This window comes from Notechis scutatus, chromosome 2 (genome assembly GCF_049901735.1).
Source record: "Notechis scutatus isolate UNSWTSFEM ecotype Mainland chromosome 2, rNotScu1.2, whole genome shotgun sequence".
Classification (NCBI taxonomy): Eukaryota; Metazoa; Chordata; class Lepidosauria; order Squamata; family Elapidae; genus Notechis; species Notechis scutatus.
In genome coordinates, this window is record NC_142010.1 from 52164148 (window position 1) to 52170147 (window position 6000).

General features: G+C 44.3%; 1 protein-coding gene across 1 annotated transcript in view; it reads right to left on the bottom strand.

Annotated features, from left to right (window-relative positions):
* The window catches only part of COL7A1 (collagen type VII alpha 1 chain), a 133585-nt gene extending 128681 nt beyond the window's left edge, over positions 1-4904 (bottom strand). Inside the window, exon 1 of the mRNA XM_087954709.1 lies at positions 4690-4904. The gene's annotated coding sequence lies outside the window, so the exon portion shown is untranslated. The remainder of the gene's footprint in view (positions 1-4689) is intronic.
* Between the last annotated feature and the right edge of the window lie 1096 nt (positions 4905-6000).

The following is a 6000-nucleotide window of genomic DNA, read 5'->3' on the forward strand; positions in this document are numbered from 1 at the left end:
CGCAGACAACCATTCACATTTTTGGAAAGTTTGTTCCTTGTGTATTTTGTGTGACAAAGACTGCCTTGCCAGAACTGAGGTTTGTCTATTTCTCTGTTTGAGCTCATTTAATTTGCAGCTTCCCGGCTGGGAGCTCACAACCTTGCATTTATCATAACAAGCTGATAAAGGAGTATTGTTTCAGTTAACTTCTTGCAGGAGGCTTGCCTGGACTTTCTATTGGGGGATGCAGTTAATTCCCAATGTATAAATAAAGAGGGTTTTTTTTCTTTGTGGAGTCTGTTTCTTGCTTCTGCGAAGGCTGGGTCAGAACAGAAAGGCTCCAACTGGTGCACAACACCAGTTGCAAAGGCTCTCCTAGCTATGATTGCCACCCGCTCTTTGAGCAGGAGTCAGGAGTCCAGGAGACAATCCAAGTTACAGACCACATCTGATTGGGACAGTGCCACTCCACCCAGAACTAAGTTAGTTAAAGTCCTGGATCTTGAAACTCCATGCACCCAAAGCCATTCAGTCTTGCTGAAGCCTGTGGTCCCCCAACCAGGTCCCCCAACCAGCCTCCAGGAACTGTGAGAAGCCAACAACAACATACTTGTACCACCAGGATGGAGATAAAAAGTGGAGTATCATCAGCTTACTGATGATACCTCAGCCCCTGGTATGATCTCACCCAGCAGCTTCATATAGATATTAAAAAAGGGTCAAGAGAGTACCGACCCCTCTGGTAACACCATGGAGGAGTGGTCATGGGTTAGACTTCTCCCTATCAATACCAATTGGGACAGGCCTTAGAGATAAGACCCAAACCAGCACAAAACTGTCCTGCAGCCAGCCCAAAAGGATACCAGATAGCACGGTTGATGGTATGGAAGGCCACTGAGAGATCAATGGAGAGCCAGGATGGTTGCATTAGCTCCATCCCGCTCTTGCTAGAGATCATCAACAACTTTAACCAATGCTATTTCTATTTACTCTACTAAGATAGCACTAGCAATAGCACTTCGACTTATATACTGCTTCAAAGGCCTTCACAGCCCTCTCTAAGCAGTTTACTAAGAGTCAGCCTATTGCCCCAAAACAATCTGGGTCCTCAATTTACCCACCTCGGAAGGATGGAAGGCTGAGTCAACCTGGAGTCTGGTGAGATTTGAACTGCCAAATTGCAGTCAGCCGGCAGTCAGCAGAAGTAGCCTGCAGTACTGCATTCTTTATTTGCTGGTGACAATTTTTAAAAAATCTGATCAAATCAACTTTTTTTTTTATCAAACTAAATTAAAGACTAAATAAAAATAGATTATATAAAACCTGGAAGGATCAGACCAAAATTTCTTTTCCGCCTTTCCTTTTCTAACTAGGTCTCCCAAATGCTGGTGGGGAATCACAGGTCTGCTCTGCAAAATGACTGCAGCATGGAGGGATGTTAGGTTGAAAGAGAGAATCTCAGAAACACCTCAGTTGTATTAAGAGAGAATGCCTCCATCCTATCGTCCTGTTTTTTTTCCTTTCAGTCCCTCTATGCAGCAGTCCACTTCACATGATAATATTATACAGCAAGCAGTTTAGATAACCTTCTGGCAAATAGATAGGGCCAAACAGCAATGAAAATATTGATTATCTTTAGTTTATTTTATATATCCTAAAGTAGTCCAGTTAACAGTACTACTTCATCTCACAGAAACCAAGAATGCAAGTCAGGTATAACTTGTGGTAAGGTAATCATTCTTATACTTCTAATATGTAACAATGGCAATATTGCTTTGGTGCAAGTCTGAGTTTAGACAACCAGATTTCTATGTAGCTTCCTTCCCTGGCTATGCAAACAGCTTTTATACAGGTTGCACTGAGTACCTGGGCCACCTCCGTTTCAAATAGGAAAATAGAAAGAACCTTAAAAAGAGCTGGATTCTGTCTGTAACCACTCTACTCTTAGGAAAACATAGCTGAAACACGACATAAGGGAATGATGAATATAACTAAGGATGAAATAGTTAGGAAGAAATGCAATCCACTAAAAGGCCACCAATGCGATGACTAATTTAGAGTGGTGTGGTAATAGATGGTGACTTTCATAATAAATTTCCTAGCCACTTAGATCTTTGCATTATCTGCCTTCTGGAGTTTCTCCTGTCTTTTTATAGCTTGCACATCTTTGGGTTAAACCAGGGAATTCACAGGAAAGACATTTTGGATCATGTCAAGAGCATCCTCCCTTTCTTACTATTTTAGAACAATACCAGGGTTTTAATAGGAGTGGCAGAATTGGTAGCACAATCGGTGAATCAGCTAATTAAATGTATATGTACATTTTCTCATATTTTCCCCTAGCAGCTTCAGGGAAAGAGGAATCTCTAGTACAGTAATTAACAAAACACCAAACAGTAAACAGTCTGCAGCCTGTGGCTGTTCCCTCCGTTTTCCTAGATTATGCCACTGAAACATAGCAGAATGTCTTTTACCCCTTTAAAAAGAGTTCTCCAACTCTTTAATTGTCCCTCAAACTTGAATTTGTAGCCACAGTGCTTACTGTAACAGGGTATGCATGCAGTACTTGATTTGTCAGATAAATAGGTATTCAATATATACTTCATGCATATAAAGCATCTTGTAGTTGAGTTGGGAACTTCACTAGAAATTAATTATGCAAGTTCCCACATGTGCATAGAAAAAAAATACAAGTTCATAAATTGTATAGGATCCAAAGAGCAAATGAAGTTATTGGAGGAAAATGACTGTCTCCCCTACATTTACGTCCTATTTGTTCACACTTCATAGTAAAATAAAAATAAGGAAACCAGATTACACTTTGATGCAAACTACAAATCAGCCACGTCTTACAGGTAGCACAAGTAGAATTAGGTGGGAAAACTGAGACCTTGCTGAAATGTAGCTCAAAACAATGTAAAACAATATAGTCTATGATGCTAAGGCTAAATTCACACAATACGCTAAGCCATGGGTTAACTAATCATAGCTTGCTAACCAAACCATAATTGCCTCTGCTCATGCACCACGTATCAGCCATAAATGTTCTAGACCAGGGGTGTCAAATTCGTGGCCTGCAGACCGGATGTGTCACGCACTGGCCACCCCCACCCCCCGTTTAGCGAAGGGAAAAAGTTGTGGTAGGTCACATGATGACAATGTGACGCCGTGAGTTTGACACCTCTGTTCTACACTGAAAATCAAGTTTGAATTCACTGTTCTTGTCTATAGATCTTTCCTCAATAATAATTATTTCTGGGCTCTTTTTGGTCCCAACGAAAGTGCAATTTCTTCTTGCCCTCAAGTTACTAAAAACAGTTCCTATCCTGGCGAACTCCAGCCAAGCCACCACTTCCCTGCCCTGCAGCTATGAGGAAGGAGAGAGTTCATTGGTTCAGTATATACAGTTACTCCAAAAATATTTATAAAATGGAGGGAGGACCCCCAAGGTATATCTGTTGCATGAGGCTTTATTGTACCCTAATTTTTAAATATTGCACCCTATATTTCAAATGTCCAAAAGTCTTCCTCAGTTGTGATGATTACTTTATTGCCTTTTAAGCATTACTAGCAAAATCAGCCTGCAAAAACAAAACTAGCGTTTTCTTATTATTTATGTATAGATTAGAGAAGCATTTAAATCTATAACTAGTTATAACCCCACACTAAGTAACCTGACCAGGCCTTCATCTCAGTTCAATCCCACCAAACAAGACTGTTTGTAAAGTTTTATGCCCTCAGTTTGTTCCTTTAAGGGAAAAAAGATGATTCCGGGTTAGTAATCTTTTCCAATGAATGCTTCTCCGCTAGTTGAGCAGTTTATGGCAATGGGACTTAATCCAAGAGTTGGCTAATGTTTTTGCACTACAGGTCCCAACAGTCAACCCCGGTGTTTAGGATGATGGGAATTAAAGCCCAACAATTGGGGCAGGGGCAAATCTATGGTTGAGCTTCTTTGAGCTGTCCAAGAGCTGATTTTAAAGAAATGAGCCCCCAAAGAACTGGAGGAAGAGAACAGGTCGCCCCGTTCACGGAAAGCAACTGAGCATGGCCAACAATGTGCCAGGGGCGGCTGCCCAACAGGACACAACCTTCCCAGAGAGGACTTGCAGAGGGCAACGTGCATAGAAAGGAACGCTGATTTCTGAGCGATTAACAAGTGGAAACAAGAATTAGAAGCAGCCCAGGACAGAAGAAAAAGATGAAGAAATATAGGTCTTCGTTAGAACTTGTCCAGGCGGCACCCGGTGTTTTCTACTAGCGCTAGGCAGCAAAACCCGAGGTGTCTCTGAGCGCGTGCAAAGTGACGCTTCCTCCCCACTGAACGGCAACTCCACGCTTGCACAATACAGGAGTTTTTAAAGCCGTGGCGCAGGTGTTGCTCAGAAGCGTGCAAGGAAATTTCATTTTTTAATGCATGCCTTTTAGCGTACATTCGAAGTGACCGTAAAGCACGTCTGAGTCTAAATCTAAGTCCCCTCGAAGTTCACTGCTTAGCCAAGGGTTTGAGGCTGCAATCCCAGCGAATTCCGCGCTCCTGACTTTCGAAGAACGGCGCGGAGGGAAAAAGGGACCGGGGGTGGGTGAGTGGGATTCCCCTCCGTTCGCGCGCCTTCCTCGTGTGTGTGTGGGGTGTGTGTGTGTGTGTGCTGCCTGCCCCACCGGGGAAGCCCGCCGGGAGATCCGCTCCTCGAAAGCGGGAGTTACCTGCCGCTGCCGCTGCCGGCGCGCATACTCCGCAGAAGATCTGGGGACTTCTGCCTTGCCTCTCTTTCCCCTCAGCGGCGGCCCCCCTGAGCGTCTCCCGCGCTGCTCATCTGGGAAGAAGAAGCGAGAAACAGCCGGCCGTCTCCCGAAAAGCAACCGAGGGGGAAAGAAAGAGAGAGAAAACCCGAGAAGTCCCGCCACGCCGTTGCCAAAAGGATGAGAAGAGGGGAGGGGGCGTTGTCTGGGTACGCGGTTCGCCCCTCCTCCGGCGCTGCGCCTGCTGCCGCTCCGGGCTCGGCCCACCAGTCCTGCCCCCCCCACCGCCGCCCCCGCTAGTCCAAGCGCGCTTCGCTTCTTTGCAGAAAATGGGCGGAGGGGAAGGAGTTGTCGATGAGCTGCCCCCCCTCTCCCGCCCAGCCCAGCCTCGGTGGCCTCCTCAGGTACTTGTGTCTCATGCCTGAAGGATGGGAATAGCGCTGACCTAGCTAGTTCTGCGAAGTACAAATAGTCCTCGACTTACAACCGTTCGTTTAGTGACGTTTGAAGTTACCAAGGCACTGAGAAAAGTGACCGTGATGTATGACCATTTTTTTCACACTTAGGACCGTTGCAGCCTCACGTGTTTTCCATTCGTGATGCAGTGGTTTCATATTTATGACGGTTACAGTGTTCCAGGGCTTACCTGATAACCTTTTGCGACCTTCTGACAAGCAAAGTCAATGGGGAAGCCAGATTCACTTAACAACAGTATTACTAACTGAACAACTGAAGTGATTCACTTAACCACTGTGGCAAGGAAGGTCATAAAATGAAGCAAAACTCATTTAGCAACTGTCTCGCTTAACAACAGAAATTTTGGGCTTGGTTGTGGTCGTACGTTGAGGACTACCTGTATTAGAGTTGTTTAGAGAAGGTTTTTCTCCCTCCCTATTCCTTATAGGAGAAATTAAAAGACGTGTCCCTTTGTTTAAAAAAAAAGGGGGGGAGGCTACCCATTATGGATATCAAACTCCCCAGTACACTCTATGTTTTCACAACAATCCCTGAAAATAGTGCCATCAACATTGCAAAGTAAAAGTGTGTCTTGAACTTGATCTTTCTGATAAGTGGCCATGAGTTCCCTATTGGACCAGTCAATCTGTGCCAGAGTTGTCAGTGCTTACTATTGCGTTGAATGGAAAGTTGGCGGATGAGACAACCAAACTGGGCCAAATATATATGGAAATTCATTTGGAACTTAAAGAAAAAACTGTCAATGTTTTTGCAACATTTATGTGTGTGTGTGTGTGTGTGTGTATCTATATCTATATA